Raw genomic sequence first — 21,376 nt, 5'->3', positions numbered from 1 at the left:
ACCACTAAGAAAAGAAAGGAAAACTTTCAAAGTTTTTTTAAAAATCAACTTTTTTGAGTATGCATGGACACAGATTACTATTTTGTCACATATTTTCTATATATTTGTAACAAAATGGCAACATCCTCATTACCACTTGGAAAGATGATAGAGCTTACCAAGCTGTCCCAGAATGAGAGACAGCTCAGAGTAGAATAGCACTGTTGTTTCTATGGGCTATGAGATTACAAAACCTTGACAGAGGTATTTACAGTATAGCTAGAAAGGGCATGATGCAGTTATGTTGTTAAAGCTAACAGAGCTGAGCTTGGTCCATCCCTGGATGGGAGACTGCCTGGGAAGCTAATGCATGCCATCTTGAGAATTATGACAGAAAAGAAGAGCAACAGCTTTGGCTATTGGGCAGTATAGATTATGCAATAAATAAATCATTTTCGTAATGGCCCTCTGTATTATAGTATACAACTCATATATGCATGTAAACACACGTGCATGCTATCACACAACAGTGTCCATTCTCGATCACATCTCTGTATCAGGAGCACAAAACAAGGCACAATGAAAATAAGCTGTTGGTGGTTCATTCTCTGACCCATGTTACTCCTGACAGAATTTGGCACTCTATGGTTTGCCATGGCTTGCTTCTCCCTTAGTTCTCCAACCCTCTCTAGCAGGTATCAAATGGATTATTGTGGTGGTGCAGCCTCTCACATCCAAACTGTGCAAATTTGCCTATCTCCTATTTATTTTTGTCAACAATACAGATCAAAACCTCCTCTGCACATGTTGAAACCCTGAGTGAACTTCATCACTGTTTTGCATCTTGAACTGTCAAACGTCCTTGTCAGTTTCCTGCCTCACTTTGGTGCTTCCCTGGATCCTAGACTCTAAATATGGCCTAAATGTGTGAGTCTAAATGTGACTCTAAATAAGGTGGAGCTTTTGGGGTGTGCATCTATAATTACTGTACAAGTATAGGTGTACTTACAGCAAGAATATTGTGTATTCACCGTCTTTTCCTTGTCCTTCACAAGTGCCCACAGAACAAACAGAACAAAACAAAACACGAAATTGTGCTACATTTCCTGCTCCACTTCAGTGCTTTTCCTGATTGCTTTTGTGTTCACTACCAAGGGAGGTACTGAAGTGAGTAAGGAACTTACAAGGAAAATTGTAAGATAACTGTAATTCTTCTCCAGACTATGCAGAGCAGGTGGGTCTGCACATTTGTGAAGGGCTGGGAGAAATAAATGTGTGACTCCATTCTCGTATTTTTGATGCATCACTTTTTAAAAGACTTCACATGACTTAAGTCATAAACTAATAGAATAGCGGAGTTGGAAGGGACCAGCAGACAAAAGGTCCAGTCCCCTGCCCATTCATCTTAGATGGCTGTCCAGTTGCATCTTGGATAGTCTGAAGAGTCTCCCTTCAGTCATCTCTTCTAAAGGCTGAGCATACCGTGTTGTCTCAATCTCTCCTCAAGGGGCTTTGTTTCCAGTGCCTGGATCATCCTCATTGCCCTCTTCTGAACCCTTCCCAGCTTCTCTGCCTCTTTCTTAAACTATGGTGCCCAAAACTGGACATAGTACTGCAGGTGAAACCTAATCATGTTCTATGATTCTATGACCAAAAGGTCCCCCTTGTTCATCGTCTGATCATGACAGAGATGGGCAACACCAGCAAGTTTGCCCGTTTTATATTAAAACCCCCCCTTATTGTAGTTACTCACTAACAATACAGAGAAGCCCACCTCCAGTCGGGACCAGCTGCCACAGTCAACATGCACAACCAATTTATATGCTTAGCTTTTTGTAATGATTAGGAGCAGAAAACATCTTAGTAGGAAATATCCAAGAAAAGCAGGGCACACCTATCAAAAAGGAAGAGCACCTCTCTGGTTCAAAAAGGGCTGGTTACCTCTTGCCTAGATTAATGTGCCCTATGTGGGGCTGCCTTTGAAGATGGTACAGGAACTTTAATTAATCCAAAGCAGAGGAGCGTGATTACTAAAAAGGACCAGCCTTAGAGGATGTATTACGCTGGTTCTTCACCAATTGCATTGGCTGTGTTGTTACCTGGGCCAATTCAAAGTGCTCACACTAACATATAAAGCCCTAAACAGCTTGGGGCCGGGATATCTGAAGGAACACCTGTTTCCGTATATCCCCACCAGACCACTCAGCTCATCAATGGAAGCCCTCCTTTGTGACCCCACCCCAATGAAGTGAGGTTGAATTGGCAAGGACAAGGGTCCCCTCTGTTGTCACACCTCACCTCTGGAACTCCCACTTTACCTTAAGTTTGGTGCCAATGTAAGACTTTTTAATTTAGTATCTGTTGTTATTGGTCTATTGGTCTTGCTGCTGGTTTATTGGGGGGTTTTTTGTCTTATTGATTATTCTGTGTTTATCCTCCTGTTGTAAGTATTTATATAGCATTTTATTGTACTCTGTTTTATGGTTTTTCACTGTTATTGTCATCTATTTTTACCTGTATTATTGTTAGGATTGCACTGTGAGCTGCCAAGAGAGTCTTCTGGCTATACAAATGCAATAAATCAATGTATACATAAATGGGGAAACATCATCAGCAGGGAATGGTCAGTTACATTTTGTACATGCTTAGCTTGACCCACATCACCTCGTAGGCCATCTGATGTCAAGGAGTGCCTTATTCCGTATATTCCTGCCCATTGCTTAAGAGCATCAACAGAGGCCCTCCTATGCATCCCTCCCCCTGTGATGGGGAAGATGGGGTGGTGGGGAAGGCTGCAAGGAGGACAGCCTTTTCTGTAGTGGCAACACAATTATGCAATGCTCTACCTTCTGAGATTTGCCAGGCGCCTAGTTTGTTGAGTTTTAAGTGCCTAACAAAGACCTTCCCTTTTCGGCTCACCTATGGGACTACTTAAGACTTTTTAGACCAGTTGCACTGGTTTAAATATATTAATTTGTATTTTTATTTTTACTTAATTATGTACACTGTGATTTTATCTTATTTTATTTTACTATGATATTTTAACTGTATTATTTTACCTAATGTTTTTTATTGGCAATTTTATTTCAATGGCCACCCAGAGAGTGTGATGATAATAGGTGGTTCTCAAACAAATCTGATAAATAAAACAACACAACAATAACAATAGAACATCTGCTCCCAGGCTTATTTTTACACATTCTGACCTTGGCAGAAGTTTTTTTTTTACATTTTTGACCCTCTTATGTTTCTTGTATACAATACTTAGTAACTGACCCTTGCTGTTTGGTCATCAGGAAAAAATATACTCTACAGGTATGATAAATTAGGATACTTTATAAGAACTGATTAATACCCAAAAAGAACAAGCCAGGCAGAACTTCTAATGGCAGGCAAGACTTCCAAGGGAGCAGCAGAAAGAACCTTGGAAAAGAAGAATCCAAAGACCAAGAGGTGGTAAGTGATCTTGGTGCACGGCCAGAAAAATCAGCGTGATCCACTCGGTACAAGGAGCACGCTTGACAATCCCTCGATTCCCTCACCTGTTCAAAGACAGATTTCTCAAATGTGTCTGACTGATCTATCAACAAATTAGCCAAATACGAGGACTGTGGGGAACCGTAGGCCAAAATACCTGGAGAGTTGCAGGTACCTACCCAGCTCTCTATCCTTCTAGATTAGACAGCAAAAAGGGTGACAAGCTGCATGCCACTTTTCAGCACAAGGTAAGCAAAGACAGCTCATTGCCTCCAAAAGCTTATGATCAAAAGCATCATCCTCACCACCACCACCACCACTGATTTTTTTTCTAATGCTTCTAACTATTTATTACTGTATGAACTATTTTCAGTGCTGTAATGCTTTTGTAATATTGGCTTTATATTGCATTACATTTTTTTTCTGCTGGAGTTGTGACCCGAGACAGCTGATAAAATGCACCAGTGTCTACAGACACCACCTGTATGTTCAGCTGCAACCTCTAAGGCTGATACGTCTTTTTGCTTTGAAGGGCTGGAGACAGGCACCATGGGTCATGCTCCATGGTTGGCAGAAGAACCTAGAGGTGATATGCTGCCAAGGTTGAGCCCAGATCTGGAATGGGGCAAGGAGAGTGAGACATGCCAACAGACCCCACACATGTCAGAAAACCCAAGGAGCCTTCCGAACCAGGCATTCCAGCTGCACGGCCCGGGATCTCCACATTGGTTTCTTGGTTTCTGGATGATCCCTTCCTCAACATCTCCAGATTGGGCCCATGGGCTGGAAGCTGTGCGTGGCTGATTGAAAGATATTCAACATGCACACACATGCACACAGAGCGAGAGAGAGAGAGCTTGGTCCCCATGAGGAGCTGAGATGCAAGGGATAGCAAGACTTTGTTTAGACCAGCCTCTCCCCCTCATGGCTTCCAAGCACGTTTGCAGTACAACACCCAGAAATCCCAGTCAATGATCCTGCTGGAAGGGAATTCTGGGAGTTGTGGTCTAAATACCTCTTAAGGCCACCAGGTTGGGGAAGGCTGATTTAGATTCTTGTTAGCAGCAGGACAAATTTTGGTTGCTTCCAAATAAAAAAAATGCTGGCAATTCCCCAAATAAGGGTAAGCTATGGAAAACTGTGGAGAGTACAACTGGTGGAAGAAAGAACCAAATGCAGAGTTTTCAAATACCCATTAACTGACATTAACAACAATATAATCTTTGCATAAACAAATGTAGGTGCTTGACACTGAGTTAATCTTGCTGTAGATGCAGCCTTAATAAACTTTAGAGATAACTTGAGGTCAATCTAATAAATAAATAAATAAATAAATAAATAAAGGTCAATTTGAATTATTTTTTTTTAAATGGCACAGCAGCAGATACACCATGTTGTGAACTTCTTAAATACTATATGGGTGATTAATTATGCAGCTCAAACCATTCCTCATTGAGGGACAATTAAAATTGTTAGTAAAATATACTTTAAAAAGCACTTTTAAAGCAGCATGACTTAGATATTTATAAGCACAAACTATCACTCATTGTAAGGCCCATAAACAGAATGGCTGTAAAGGCACTTCACTAAGGAACAAAAGTAACCGAGAAGCTAGCAAACTGCCCTTGAATCCTTTTGTTCTCACCCATGCAGCTTTTCAAAGGAAAAAGACATACCAGGTGAAGTGCTCAGTAGGACAGATGACCTCCCAGGAGCTGTTGGAAGCTGTTAGAATATGACAATCTCCATTTCCACTGTAGGAGACTGCAGTCCACCAATATCTCAAGAACCAGAGGCTCCTTACCCAAGAAGGATGCCAGCAAAATGCATAGTAAACACTATAATGGATGAACCTCGTGGGAATTTACAGGAGGGGAAAAGAAACAAGCAAAGTATCACCCTCAATGCCTTTTCAGAAAATACGATGCAGGGTGCAAGAGCATGTGCAGTTAGTTGTGAGTAAATCCAGCTGGCCTCTCTGGTATTTACTTTCAAGAAAAATGGCACAGGCCAGGCCTGTGGCATTCTTCATAAAACTTTGCCATTCAATGCAAAATGCAAGGAACTGGGCAATGGGTTATCAACTTCCACATGAAAATCCAATATCGCACACTGATAATTGGGTTCTTTCCATCTTTTTAACCTACAGGTGTGATTCACAAAATATTTCCAATAAGACAATTAAATAAAACACCCCTATGAGCCCTGAGCAATCGTCCACAGTGGGTGACCTCCAAGCAGGACGAATTTAATGCATCTCTGCAATGGACAAATCAGAATGCTCCCCTCACCCCAAGAAAGCAAGAAATCAGGCTGTTCTCGAGGTCTAAGGAAAACAACCACAAAAACTCTTCCAGATGAAGAAGCACTGTTGTTTTCAGTGTTCCACTTCTAGGTATCATTCAGACATGTATTGTATTATTTTTATGGACTGCTGTAAGCCACCCAGAGTGCTTCAGCTAATGGGTGGTATAGAAAGGAAAGAAATAATAAAAACAGTGCTGATGACGACGATATTGCTGAAACTGGCCTCACGCTATGCAAACCTTCTGAAAAAGAGCTACCCCCATCACTGCCCGGACTAGCCAGAGACATTCTGCTGCTTGATGTGAAGGATAGGAAGGTTCACCTTCCCCACTCCATCTAGAGAGGGCACCTGGACTGGCAGGTGAAGCTGGCAACAGGGCAGTACTGTCCACTGCATCCAAGCAGCAGGTCTGTCCATAGCAGAAGAGAACTGAAGGGGCTTCCCCTCAGCATCTGCTGCCTGAAGCAGGCATCTCACTTTGCCTAATGGTAGGGCCGGCCCTAGACATTGCTGTCACCTGGCCTTCCTTGGAGACAAGAAAATTCTACCTGAGAATCTGGACTCAGAGGAATCTTTTGGAAGAGAGGCACCTGCAGGGACATGTGGTATTGGGTGGGGGCCGTCTTCTGAAGCAGCTAATTGTCACTTTTTCAGCACTAAAATCCACCTATTCAGAAATTAGATGCAGTGCACGTCCAGTTTTGATTTGGAAAACAGAGTTGCTCAACTGTAAGACCTTTAGAAAAACACTCAGCTACAGCGATTGGTAAAAGATCTGGTGCATTGATGCTGTAGGAACACTTCTGACAGCATAAATACCAGTGTTTAGTCAGTGCTGATATACGTGCTCTGATCTTGTTCATATTGTTTGGAATCAGTGTCTGATTCAATTTATTTGTGGATAATCTCACATCCCTTAGAAAAAGCAGCTTCCTTGCGGCTGCCTGTGCAGCAGTTCAAGGCTGAGCGGTCTAGGATTTACTTCCCTGCTAGTTAGGCGCAAGAGCCGAATGCACGAGTGGGAGCTGGGACCTTGCTTGGCATCGGAGGTACTGCTGTGTGTTCCTCTGTTTTGCCAGGCCATCACTGCAGAGTCTCTGCTGCAGTGCTCTTGCTTTGCATCGAATGCTGCACGTCCACAGAGGGTGAGGAGGCAGCACAGGCGTGGGAGGATGAAGGAGCCGTGGCAAAGAAAATGCCCAGCTGCTTTGCACAGGGCTGGATCCACCACCAACACAATCCCTGCTGCGTATCCTAAAAGCACACCAGCTCTTGGGATAACATTGTGGTTGCATTGTCAGTTACATGACAAAGTTCTTGCTCGTATGTACAATAGTTTTGGCTGTTGGGCAATATAGAAATGCTACGAAGGAAGGAATCAGTCTTGCTAATTCAGTGAATGATCTGCAAAACACAATGTCAGGTCAGCAATGGTTAAAAATGACAACACCAGAAACATTTTAAGGTAACAAAGCTGTTTTATTATGATCCTGGAAGCACAGGTAGAATTGCTTTTCCAAAGACCTTGGGAACAGCATTTTCTTTCTCTCTGCCAAGTTTTTGCTCAGCAAGCTGGCTTTAGCTTCCATCGCCCTCTGGCTGACAGGTTAAAACTTACCCACTGGACATGGATATCCAGTGAAATTTAATTCCATCTATTACCACTTCCTGTACAGGGGAGCATTTTCCTCAACAATAAACCACTACAGAGGCTGTCCAATCAACTTCTATTGTATGAGCTGCTCTGATAATTGTTTTTTATTGGACAGAATACAAATAAAATATCAAATAAACAATTCAGGCATAGAACATTTCTCAGCTTGAGCTGCCTAACTGGAATATGGGGATAAGAGCGGCTCACCCTCTGGAACTATAAAGCATACCACAAATTGGGATCTTTTTATGTATTACTCTTTTAAAATGTTATTTCCATTGCAATTTCCACCAAAAATGTAGCTGGTACGAAAACAAGGCAAGCAACACTCTCAAGCCAGAGAAGGAAAATGAAAATAGCTGAGTTTTATAACTTGTGGAAATGCTGCAGGGATAGCGCAAATATATCAGTAGAGTCAAGCTAACTGGGAGAGCATTAAACCAGATTTAGATTGGGAATGGAAAGTTCTTTGTTTGCAAACATAATAAATGGTAAACATGTACATGAACACATCTTTTGTCCCAAAGTCATCTGCTTTAACCTCTTCGCTTTTCAGCTGATTTGCCAAATATGTGAATCCCTTTTGTGACATCCAGTGTTTTGCCAAAAGCAATGCAAGTAATATCTTTATGGATTAAAATTATGGATTATGGACTTGTATGGATTAAAATTCTTTAATCCATACAAGTCCAGTTTTAACCCAGTTGCAGGACTTTTTCTGATAGGACTGTGCCCTGAATTGCTAAAGGAAGCCTTTGGGACAAAGCATCAGTAAAAGGCCCAGAATAAATTCCAGTGCTCTATATCTTGTTGAACTTTCACAAATTATTCTGATACTTGTGGATAAATTAGTTTTATGTCAGGATGCAGCTACCACATAGGAATTTAAATTCTCTGCTCTTTGCATCTCCTCCCAGCATAAATGGGAGCCATTTTATCAGTCAGGAGCCATCTGATTAGTGTTAGGTGTCAGCTATGTCCCAGCTTAGTTGTTGATCCATAATTAATAAAAAGGATTAATTTCCAGATCTAAAATTGCTCTGACTTCAGAGCTGGTGATCTGTGCTCATAACCTCTTCCTCTGCCTTTCACCCCAGCATAGGAAGAGCTGTGTTGGCTGCATCTTCAAGACTGCAGCAGCCTCAGAGAAAGGTAAAGGGGCTATTCCAGAGGGTGTGCATAGGAAGTGGGTGTGTGTGCCAATGCAGACGTTTCCTACAGTGGAATTTTTAAGTGCAGGAGGAGAAGCTGTGTTTTATTCTATCTTTTGTCTTACCGTTAAACCATCCCGAGACTCTGGTAAGGGACGGTCCAAAAAAGTTTTAAATAAATAAATAAGCTGACACTTTTTCTAGAAGTTCCAAAATGCTGGCAGACAGCGGATGATGGGGATGAGGTAACCTTGGCTGGAAACACAGCAGTTACAAGAAGACCCCGATCAGGCTGAGTTACTGTCGTAATAATATCTGGGCTCGTTGTGAGAACACCGCTGTCTTGTTCCGTTTATATAACTGAGATCTACTATCTATATCTAGGAAGCAACTTGATGTTGCAAAGGAGGGTTGATTTTCTTGATAAAGATGGATGATGTTCTGCCGCACATTGTCGTGAGCTTCTTCCAGGAGAGATCATGGCTAAGAAATATGATCAAACAAATCGTCAAGGCCAGAACTAAAGAAAGGTGTACTTGGGTCTGTTGAAAATTGCATAAAGTATTCTAGAATAACTGGTCTTGATTCTTGTATAGGACCATCCAATATTCTTGCTGAATCTACCCTTATACATATCTGGATTTCCCTTAATACACTGGCCTGCCTTTTTCCTCACCACTGTGTTTAAAATTAGTGCAACAGCCTAATCTTGTGCAGGTCTGTTGAATAAAACTTCTTGCTCAGTGGGGCATATGCCCAAGTGAGGGTAAACAGGATTACAGCTTTAATATATTCAATGTTAGCGTTCTAGGTAATATTCGCAGCATTGCCACAGCAGAAAATCCAGAGATATTTCAGAAGAAAATCCAATATTGCTCCAACAGTGCTACACCTGACTGAAATTCCCTTCTCTGCACAACCATTAAAGGTAAAAGAAGCCCATTTCCCACCTGATCATCCTAATAGCTGCATGGTACACCTTGCCGTCTAGACACATTTTATTTGTCTCTCCAGCGTTTCAGCCAATGAGATTCAGAGCTATCTAGAGCCTTCCTCTGACTGTCACCTCCAAGGAAGGTCCAGAAAGAAACAACAGGGAAGACGGCCAGTTCAGTGGTGTCCCCCAATTGTGGAATGGTCTCCCCCTTGAGGAACTCCTGGCACCAGCATTGTCATCTTTTCAGCATCAGCTTAAAACCGCCCCCTATTCCCAGGAATTTAATGGCATTTAACAGCATATGATGGGTTATGCCTGCTGTTTTGATAAGATCTAGTTTTTAATGGAAATATTTTAGATGCTAGACTGTTTTATAGTTTTGCATATTTGAATGTTTAGCTGCTTTGAATTTACACTTTGGAATTTTTATACTGTGTTTTATTGTGTTGTATTTTTATTGTATCTTTTCTATTTGATTAAATGGTTGTAAACCACCCAGAATGTTTCAGCTATTGGACAATATAGAAATGAGAGAGAGAGAGAGAGAGAGAGAGAGAGAGAGAGAGAGAGAGAGAGAGAAGGGAGGTACCCATTACCAGCACCAATCCTGCCTTCTGCAGCTCAAAAGGCCAGGTAGCAGGTGATGCATGACACCTGTGAGAACATTCTAAGAAGCTGCTCCTACGCTGGATGGACCAACAGCTTGACTTGGTAAAGGGCAAATTCCTACATTTCTAATCAATCAAACAAACTGAAAGTGTGTTTTTTAATACAATCTACACAAATGTTATCTTCAAGATTACTGCATTCCCAAGAGTAGGTCACCACAGCAGGACAAGATTTGAGTAAATAAATGCTTTACACCAGAAGTAGTTACCCTGATGCCCTCCAGATGTTTTATATTATAATTCTCAGCAGCCTCATTCAGCATGCAATGGCCATGGATTGTGGATGTTGTAGTTTAACACATCTAGAGGACAGAGGATGGCTGGCCTATTAAAGGTGATAGGAGGGACCATTTGTGTCAATAAATACTGTAGACTCATTGCGGTGACTTGGGTTTATCACATTTCCTACAAGTTTTACTTTGATAAATTTTCCTGTGATGCTGATATTAACAAACTGTTCCAAAAGGTCAATCTTGCTTATATTCTGGTGCCAAAGTCCCTGGTGAGACCACTGGTGGAGGCTCTAAAGTGAAACTGAAAAGAGATGGCACACTCTTCTTGTGTTGAAACCCATGACCCACATGATTTGGTTTACAGGAATAGTGCACAGAGGATCACAAAAAAGAATTCTCATGTGAACTGGAGATGGCTTGGTGCAGTTTGGCTCGCCGGTCTCAACAAAACCTTTGCACCTTCATTCCCTTCGAGGACTGAAACAGAGCCAGCTTTTCAAACTCGGGTGAGCTGAAGAGGTTATTGGCTCTTCACAGGACTGCTTTTGCGATTCTGATCATCTTTCCTAGGACTGCGTTGGGATGATGCTCTAAATTGTTAGACAGATTAAAATTAATTTGCATCCCATGGCTCAGTTAATTATATTTTAATCAAAACTCTGTGTGATGCCTCATCTAGAATAAACCACAGCTTTGCAAATGAAAGGTTGCGTTTCTCTGGAGCAAGCCAGATGTCTTCCCAGTGTCTGTCTTACATGCAGCAGCCTTGACTGGGAAAGTGACACCAACAGCTGGAATATCACAGCTGGCAAAGCACCCCCCCCCGGGGCTGTGCTAGGCTTGGTTAGGGATTATTATACTTTTGGGGGGATTATGACAACCAGGGTGATGCAGTGGCTAAGAGTGCAGGACTGGAGGTTCTGTGGAGAGCTGGGTTCTAGTCCCTGCTCAGCCATGGACCTCCCTGAGTGACTTTGAGCCAGACCCAAACAAGCAGCCTAACCTACTTGTGAGGATAAGAGGGACAGGAGGAAGAGAATCATGTAGGCTGCCTTGAGTTCCTTGACAGGAAAAAAAAACAGGACATAAATATAATAAATAAATGTAAAAATAAATTATTCTAGGGCACCTTGGATGGGGACATGAGGCTAACTGCAGCACAGATTGGCTTTCGATGGCGGAGAGATGTACAGTGACCATCCTGTTTCAGCCTAGGTATCCAAAACACATACACAGGTAGTAGCAACCCAAAGTTCAAGAGTGTGCATTCCACAGCAAATTCCACACACTCTTTAAATTGGATATTTTGATGTACAGCTTCTTTTCTTTCTTTTTTCATTCATTCATTTATCTAAATAAATAATCCTACCTTTCCTCCAGAAAATGTTACTCAAGGCAGCTAACAATAAAAATCCTAATTAACAAAATCTTGATTAAAACACTGCATTAAAAACAAATAGATTAAATGCACCATAAAAACACAACTATAAGATAAATACGTTGCACCAATCAATGAAAGCCCCCTTCAGCAACAACCAGTTTATATGCCAAAGGTTTGCCTGAATAAAGTTATCTTCATCCATTGGCAGAAAAAAACAACAGAGAGGGACCCCTGACAGGGAGTTTCAGAGCCCGGAAGCAGCTGCCAAGAAAGCTCTATCTTGGGTCCCGACCAAGCATCCCACTTGTCTTTCTGTCCCATTTTACTTGATTTGGACCCAGGCAGGATCTCCAAATCCCATCCCAAAGAATTAGATTTTAACCAAGATAGGGAGCTGTTCTTCCTGCCATCCATTCCATGCGTCATCCCAAGCTTTGGGGTTCTCATTTCTGCTCCTGTGCTCTGCTACCCCAACTCAGCATCTCATGCCCCCAGTTAAGTCCTGCTCCGCACCAAGCCAGTAGTGGCCACTGACACTGGTGATTTGCAACAGGCCCAAGAACCATTTCTGCAGGGTGGCACAAGAACTCTTGCAGTTGGGGGTGAAGAGCCAGATGGCGCCTGCCCCAATCCCATTCCTAAAAGCCAACTGCGCTTGCAGATTAATCTGTCTTCAGTGGTGAAGGGCACCAAACAGACCTCGTGGCGCACAGGTCTCTCCTCTAAGAACTTGCTGCCCCCGCCCCCCGCCCGCATCTGATGCCAGAAGTGACTGCTTCGTTCTCCTTGAGGGGGCCTGGTCTTTCCATTGGTGCACAGGCCCTCAGACAAGGATACTGGGAATACTTCCACCAATACTCTGTGCCTAAACTTTAGGACCAAACGTCAGATCTCAAGCTGCTGGAGCAGTTCAATAACCTCCAGAAACTAGGATCTTGCTTTGGTGGGAGGAAGTAAGCAGAATGGTTCGAAGGGCCCTCTTTTGTTTCCTCGTTATGCTCCAATAGACGCTGCATTTTGAGCTTCTGTTTACCTTCGAGCATCCAAGGATTAGGTCAGCTCTGTCCCAGTGCAGCCGTATCTAGAAGTGGCCCCGAAATAGCAAGGTCTAAAAGGGCACTGTGACACACAACGCTCTGACACTTTGCACAAGAGGACTGTGGGCTCTATGATTCACAGAGGCCCCAGCGCTGCCACTACTTGCTGCCGGGCACTGACTTTCCACTTGTATCATCTCAGCAGCAACTGGGGGCAGTGCGGCAGCTGCTTTTACGGAAGATCCAAAGCAACATGCTCTCACACAGCAGACTTTGGGGCTCACCGGGTTTTTCATGTTTACTGTTTTATCACAATGGTATCCCATCTTCTCTCGTAGGGGACCATTAATGCACAGTCATGTATTGTTGAGAAAGGACACAAATGAGGGCAGGGTTCTGCATGCAATGCACAATTTATGTTCTGAATAACACTTGGAAATTATAGAAAGTATAATTTAAGAAGAAAATCTATTCATGCCACCATGACCAAGGGCCTTTGTGCCTGCCCGGTTCCGCCATTGACAGGCTCGCTGTAGGTGGGCGCCTTCAAGGTCCCCGTCTCCTTTCATGCGGCTCTTAACCTTAAACCAGATTTGGCATGGATAGCCTAGACTGTCATCTGCAAAGTAGGATACGGGACCACCCAGCCTTCTCTCCAAGGCGGTAAACATGGCCTTTCCCCACCCCATCAGCTCCTAAAACATTCTCAGTCATTTAGGCTGAGAAATGGCAACTAGTCTGAGCCACCCAGTGAGACTCATAGCTGGACAAGAATTTGTCATGGCTGATAAGTCTGACACATTAATCCAGACACCATCTTGGCTCTGCTGTCTTGTGCACAGAGTTGTCATGCAGATCCTTGTCCCTTTGTCTTAACTTTAGCGCCAGACTCCAGTGGGAATGCCCTTGGGAAATGCTTCAACTTGTGTAAGGGAACAGAAAGGGCTGGCACACAGCTGAAGGTGCTTTCATGAAGGGTTCCCATGCACTGCACTTATTTTACGGCTGATGGGAGAAACAGTGCACAGCCTGTGCTGCTTCTCTGGTGATCTCTCTGCATACAGCGTCTTAAAAATCATGAGATGGGGGGGGGGGAGCTAAATCAAGGCAGGATGTGCAATCATGAGGCAACAGTTCCAATTATGCAAAGAAGAGTTTGTTCATCTGCTACTTCCATTGCTTTATTTCAAATTACAAATAACAAGATAATAACAAATTACAAATAATTAAAGCATGGATTTTCCTAAGCTCAGAATGACCCATTATGTCACACTTATTCTCCTCTCTCTTGTAGAGACTCATGAATTGAGTGACTTGAGTTAATTTGCCATGAAACAAATTAGGGGCATTATGGCTGAAATGAGAATCCTAACCTTGTTTTCGGTTTGCCAAATACCCCTTCTTCCAGATCATCATAATTATCTCTATAATGTCAATGTAAGTTTCTTTTCAGATAGTAACCGATTTGTGTGTGAGAGAATAGATTTGTGTGTGCTTCAGACAGAATATAAAATACTGCATTGTAAAAGATGCCTTGCATTTGGAAATTGCCAACTACAGTGCTGTAAAAAAAGCAGAAACCAAAGCCAGATAAACAGTTGGCATCTCCCAGGCTTGCTCTGTGCCACAGGCAAACACGGCGCTGCCCTCAGGGGGTGCTATGCAAGAAGCACCTCTTTCACAAAGCCGCCTCGTGCCACAGTTCCCTCTGTGATACGTGGACCATAATGCGGAACTACCTGAATTTGACCTGGTCCTGAATGGTGCAACACTCCCTCTTAGGGATAAGGTCCGCAGCTTAGGAGTACTCCTCAACCCGGAGCTTTCTTTGGAAGCTCAGGTGACAGCGGTGGCGAGGAACGCCTTCCTTCAGCTTCGGCTGATTAATCAGCTGCGCCCCTACCTGGAGTACGACTGCCTGGCGACGGTGACACACGCGCTGGTGACTTCCCGCCTAGACTTCTGTAACGCGCTTTACGTGGGGCTTCCCCTGAAGACAGTCCGAACACTTCAATTGGTGCAAAATAGAGCTGCCAGGTTGCTGACGGGGACAGGGCGTTATGCTCACATGACTCCAGCCCTCCGTCAGCTTCACTGGCTTCCCATTGAAGCCCGGGCCCAATTCAAGGTGTTGATTATGACCTACAAAGCCCTAAACGGCTTGGGTCCTGGCTACCTGAACGAGCGCTTACGTCCGTATATGCCTGACCGCCCTTTGAGATCTGCGGGAGAGTCCCTTCTCCAGGAACCCTCCATGAAAGAAATTAGGAGAGTAAGTACCCGGAGGAGGGCTTTCTCTGCGGTGGCACCCAACCTATGGAATTCACTCCCCAAAGAGGTCCGCCTGGCACCGTCGTTACTGGTTTTTCGGCGCCAGGTAAAGACCTTTTTATTTAAACATCATTTCAATTGTTAAAACATATGATCTGGCCTGGGCAACTTCTTCTTCCTTCTCTTTCTCATCCTATATTTTTATTTTATACTGATAATTTTAATTTTGTATTTGTAAATCAATGTATTTTTTGTATTTTTATATTTAATGGTAATTTATTATGTACTATTGTATTTCAATGTATTTTATCATGTTGTAAGCCGCCCCGAGGTTTCGGCAAGGGGCGGCATAGAAATGTTAATAATAATAATAATAATAATAATAATAATAATAATATAAGAACTGCAGAAAGACAATGGACATGCATGCTCTGAATCATTATATAAATTGTTACTGCATTTATCCTATTTAGAGTAGACCTAATGAAAGGAATGGAACTGGAGTTAGACCAGCATTGCTAGCTGCCCCGATTGGGATGGGTCTATTGGCCCCAGAAAACTGCGGAAACGTCAGCTTTGCTTACCCAGATGAAGTAATTTAAGATGGCCAAACGAAGTGCTTGCTGCTATTACAAGATAACAAGCCATAGACAACCGAGACTTATATAAACTCTCTTGAGCTAATGACATAGTTGAGCTATTTCCACAGCAAATCCCGGTGCCTAATCAATGGTTTTCACCACAGCAAACATTTTCAAATAGGGTAAGTGTCCATTACAGTCCCCTTTTGCTGGGGGTGCTGTTTTTTCCTAATTACATGAATCAATCTTCCCAGTGGTGGACACGGCTAAAATAGTCTTCTCTTATTCCTCTCCACTGGGCATTTCAGTGCAATACGTGATCCAGAAATAAATCGGGAGAATCCCAGCAGTCATTTATTGCCATATTCTAGTTTTACTTTTTACTTCTTTCTGTTTAGGATGGACAGGGATCTTATACCTATACCCACAGAAGAATAATTTTTGCTGTTCCAGTTGTCATTTGATGAGGCCACACTTACCAAACTAAACTGCCACAGGCTTACAGTGCTGGCCAGTGAAGGGACGCTTTGACATTTACCCAGAGTTAACAGACTCAGTGTTCTCTGAGGAACAATCAAAACAAATTCACAGTAATCTGCAGTCTGGGCCACATGCCACCAAGACTGGGAATCTCAGGACTCAGTTCCCAGCCACTCAAGCCCTTCTAGTGTCTTGCCCCTCTCAACAGCCAAAGGGCAAAATTCCTACGCTGATTGATCGAAAGGTCGCCAGTTCGAATCTGCGCAACGGGGTGAGGTCCCATTGCTCCGTCCCAGCTCCTGCCAACCTTGCAGTTCAAAAGCATGCAAATGCAAGTAGATAAAAAGGTACCACTTCGGTGGGCAGGTAACAGCGTTCCATGCACTTCGGCATTTAGTCATGCTGGCCACACGACCACGGAGACTGTCTGCGGACAAACGCTGGCTCCCTCGGCTAGGAAACAGAGATGAGCACCACCCCCTAGAGTCAGGCATGACTGGGCTTAATGTCAAGGGGAAACCTTTACCTTTCAGCATCAATGCATGTACCTTTCAACTCATCCCACTCATTTACTTACTGTCTTTCCTTCTTCCCTCCAATCTTTCCCTCTTCCCTCCAAATACCACCCCCAAAGATAAGATCTTCCTAGACTTCCAAAAGGAATTCTATCCCCCAGTATACCTGCTCAGTCTTTCCTGTCTGAGCTTCCTTTTTTCTCTTGAAAATAAAGAAGAAAAACAACATACACGGCTCCCCACCCACAAGTGGAAACCAGCCGGGTACTGTCCAGTAGCTGAAGCTCTCTGGGCACTTTAAGGTATTAGAGGCAGGCCTGTGCGCATTTCAAATAATCTTGGTTTATGCTAGTGCAGCAGCTGCTGGCATAAAACCAAAACTCAGTTTTCTAGTGATTTAAGTATTCCTCAGAGTTTCACAGAAAGCTTAAAGAAACCTGCTTCTTTCTTTGAGGGCTTCAAGATGAGACTTTTACTGTTCAATCTCTTTGCCTCAAACACAGAATTGTATGGGGAAGAGCTCCGGACAAACACTTCCATTTGTAGCCCTTGTATTTTCCCACTATTTCTTCTTACATTTCCATACCACAAAACGTGTTAAGGAAACAAAGACTGGAAGGGCTGCAAAATGTATTCTCTTTGTCAGTGCTGAAAGCCATGTACCAGGAGAAACTCCCTTTCTTTTCCTCTTCATCTTATTCTGGCCAAAAAAAAAAAAAAAAAAATCAAGATAAATTGAATTCCTTAAGAATCCAAGGTACCGGAATTCTATTTAATTAAGGAAGCTTGTGGAAAGGATATGAAAGCTCATTGAAAGGCAGAAATTTAAAGCTCCAGTTACAGTTTTATTCGATTCGGTTTCCATCCTTATTAACCCTTCTACTTGACTTTAGGTACCAACCTGCCTGCTCAAGGAAGTCATTTTGGAAATTCTGAGCACAAGCAACTTAAAAAACATTTTAAAGTGTTGTTTGCCACACTGAGTCTACTAGAATGGTGTGTGTGATCCCTCTCTTCTGGATGGATTGAGGCACCATTTCAAACAATCTAACATACTGAATGCACATAAAAGAAAGTGTGATTATGATGAAGGCAATCTGACCTATGTACACACGCCGTGCCATCCATGCGGTGAGTGCTGTCCTATATGTCTTACCAAGTATATGCACATAGGTGCTGTGTGCACAGTCTAATAACCTAAAAAAGCAAGTCTCCAGCTGCAAGTACCAACCTTAAGGGTGGCATGCATTTATCCTGCAACCCCAGTATCCCAAAATATGTATACTGTGAGTGCAGCCCATTTAAATCATCCACATTGTTTTGGACATTGTCTTTTCAGTGGCATTGCACCGCAATGAAAACAACAACACAACACTGAGTGGCTGCAGTGGTTTTTGCTGGTTTGCCACCAAAAACGTACTCTTCCGTGGTTGGGCAGTCATTAACAAACGTTGCCACAAAAGAATGAATGGATCCACTCCGTGCCCCCTCGCATTTCTCTGCTCGCCGTGAAAGCAGAGCTGTTTGCTCCTTTCAGACTCATTAATCTGACTTCCTCCATTAAGCCAATGCTAAATTGGAATTTCACTGGGTACGCAGCTCCTAAAATTAGACCAGATTAAATATGCAGAGAACAGAGACTATTAAGCGAGTATGACTTATCAGTGCTCTGTTAGACATGAACGAAGTGGAAGTGTATGAATAAGGAGAGGATTTTCTGTAAGGATATATGAGAAATTCATTTTTGCTCAGGATTTACCCAGCCCACCCCTTCTGGGCAAACCACCACTCTCAGGTGCATTCTGTGATCAAAATTCATGCATTTCCAAGCTTGCAATATGATGAATGGACCAAAAGAAATGCTTCTAACAGCCCCCTCCCTCCACTGCACATGCTTTCAGCACTGGCAAAGAATACATTTTCAGCCCTCGGCAGGCTGGCTTGTGCTGTCACATGAAGCCACGAAGGGGGCTTGTTGCCATGGTTAACAAGCCACCCAAAAGTCCTGCCCTAGCTGGCAGGCGATCAGGTAGGCGCATCCGAAGGAAAGACACGCGGAAAGGCCTTCTGGATGTACACACACCCAGAGCTCAATGAAAAGCAACGACTAAGCTGCTTTTTATCAGATTGGGGGGCATTGTAATATCTGTCTCACTGGCACATCACCCTCCACCCTCACACACATTAAAGTGGCAACTTTTCCTCCAAAATGGGATTTCAAAAACTGGGCAGAGCATAAATCCAAAAGCCTAAATCAGGAGGGTCATCGCCTGTTATTTCCCAATTCCTCCCCAGCCCCTGCTCCTATATTAAGTCAATTCATCTTCTATTTACAATTAGAAGTAACTATTTACAATTTCAGTAAATTATGTGCCAGTAATTATTCTAGTCATAACTTTCATGCAAACTAAAACAGAGCGCCCAGTTCCATTTGAGGGCAGGCTCCAAATTCTGGGCAGGTGATGGGAGGCATGGGGGGGGGAGGGAGCTGGCAGAGGGTGGGGAGGGGCGAGTGGCACCCAGGCAAGGTTTGCTTCTAAGCTCAGCTGTCAGGCAGGAAGGGACGTGAGAGGGGGCACCACACATGGGCAGGGAAGGCTTTCCCATTCATTCTCCAGCTCGCAACTCCTGCCAACGTTCTTCTCCCCTGCATGGCAACTAAGTTTAGAAAAGGCTTGCAAATCAATCCCTGGATGGCAGTTACTGGCAGGGTCAGGGCCTGGGCGCAACTGGGCCGGGTCTAACAACAGCATTTGAGCCTAAGCAAGGCAGGAAAGTAGCATTTATTTTATGAATGCATCTCCCAGGGTCCCCTCCTCACTGCTTTGGCTTTGCCTCCGCTTTTACTTTTTAGAGGAAGAGTCTTCTTCCTGTTCAGGTTTTCATGCCCAGCTTCACAGAAGGCAGCAACGTACAACCCATTTCCTAGTCTATCACCAAGATAACATTCGAGAAGCTCACCCGCTCTCAAATGGCTGTCAATATTTGCCAGACTGAAATTAGCCTGCCATTTTTATGCCACCTCTCCGTGGCATAGCGATGCCTAGTTAATGTGTTTGCAGTTAAACATACGCTGATGGTTTGCACAGCACTCGACAGCTTTTATGCAAAACACATATGACCTCTGCTTCTCCGGGTTCATTATAGCTGATTGTCCGATTTGCATGCCAGTTCCAGATAGCATTCTAGTCTGTGAAATGAATGAAGCTTGCAAACGTAACAGCCCATACCGGCAGGGGCAGGAGGCCAAGCGTAACAGCCTGCATGAGGCTCCCCACCACCACCCACCTTCAGTTTCACACAAGAAAGGGGTGTGAGGTGCCCCCAAGGCCAGCGCCCGCCTGTTGCTACCGTACTGGGCGACCGATCCTGCCGAGGCCTTTTCAGCAGGCTTGGCGTGTTCCAGGAAGCATCTAAGCAGTTTTTGCAAGCGTATCCATCCACACTCGCCAGCTTGCACTCTGCCAAAGTCCATTCACAGCAATTCATCGCAGAGTCCCTCAAGCCACCCGGCAGGGAAAGAAAAGACTGTCCGCAACTCCTGCCAAGGAACGCTGCTGTTATCAGCGACGACTCCTTCGCAAGAAGACAAGTAGATCCCCTGGAATGACTCAGCCAAAAATTCATTTTAATGCTCTGTCACTGAGGTCACCTCTCCACGGCAGTCACCTTTTGGAACGCCATCTCTCTCCCTCTGGGTATCCTACGTCGCATGGTCAATGTTGCACATGTGTCAGAGTTGATTAGTGCTAAAGACATCATCACTCAAATGGTTTATTTTAACTCATGGGGGGCTACAGGCAGCACAAGAGTTGAATCATTATTTCTTAAAATTGAAACCAGGGGAGGAAATGATGGTACAACACGCTTCTCTGCTTCAGTCTCTAAATCAGAGGTAGCGATGCATCTTTGACCCAAGGATCTTCATTGTCTTACAGCACAGTCATATGGCCTCCCAGTATCGTTTGGGAGGCCATAGGATCTTCTGGAGCTGAAACACTGAGGGACTCTCATTGTGAACTCCAAAGGCAGAACCTCTGGCAGCTGGCTCAGCAAGAACAGCATCAGCTGCTCCCGCCAAGGTCACAACAGGACCATGGAGCCAGGAAAGGGGCATGTCAGGAAGTGTGAGGGGGAGGAGCTGGGGCCACAGAGCCTCCTTCCCTCCCAGGACCCTGAGAAGAGGCCGCTGTGAGTGCGTGGTTCATCTGTTACTCCTGATTTGTAGCAGAAATCCTTGTTTCCTTCTTCCCTGGGAGCACCATTTTCTGCCAGTGGCCCTCTGCAGTTACTGGCTCTTATTTCCATGGGATGAGGTGAGTGGGGTGGGGTGGAAACAGCATGAAAATACGCTGCACCAGTGTCTTTAAATAATGTGTGTATGTCAAGTCAAGTTTAAATCATGCATAATTGGGGTGTTTGGGGTGTGCATGTGTTTTGCAGCTGTCAATTACGCCAAATGCAGCAGGCATATCAGTGAACTGCTCCAGAGCAGAGATGCTTAAACATACCAAACGGCCATTTATTTTAAGAATCCTGACAGAGCATTATGTAAGTTTCATAATGCAGAGCCTTGGCGAAGCTGGGGCCCTTTGAAGCTGCAGGAAGGACGGAAGGAAGGCTGGCTGGAACTGTGTCACACACGGCAAAGTCCAGGATGAGGAGGAGGGCAAGAGGGCCAAGTCAGGGAGAAAAGAGAAGGAC

General features: G+C 43.9%; 1 protein-coding gene across 2 annotated transcripts in view; it reads right to left on the bottom strand.

The window, feature by feature from the left end:
* Nucleotides 1-21,376, bottom strand: part of SH3GL2 (SH3 domain containing GRB2 like 2, endophilin A1) — a 107,504-nt gene that overhangs the window by 27,451 nt on the left and 58,677 nt on the right. The gene's annotated exons all lie outside the window — the stretch shown is intronic.

Source organism: Varanus komodoensis, unplaced genomic scaffold (assembly GCF_004798865.1).
Source record: "Varanus komodoensis strain SLA01 unplaced genomic scaffold, ASM479886v1 scaffold19, whole genome shotgun sequence".
NCBI lineage: Eukaryota > Metazoa > Chordata > Lepidosauria > Squamata > Varanidae > Varanus > Varanus komodoensis.
Note: the sequence above shows the minus strand (reverse complement) of the source record. Positions and strands in the feature narration are given on the sequence as shown.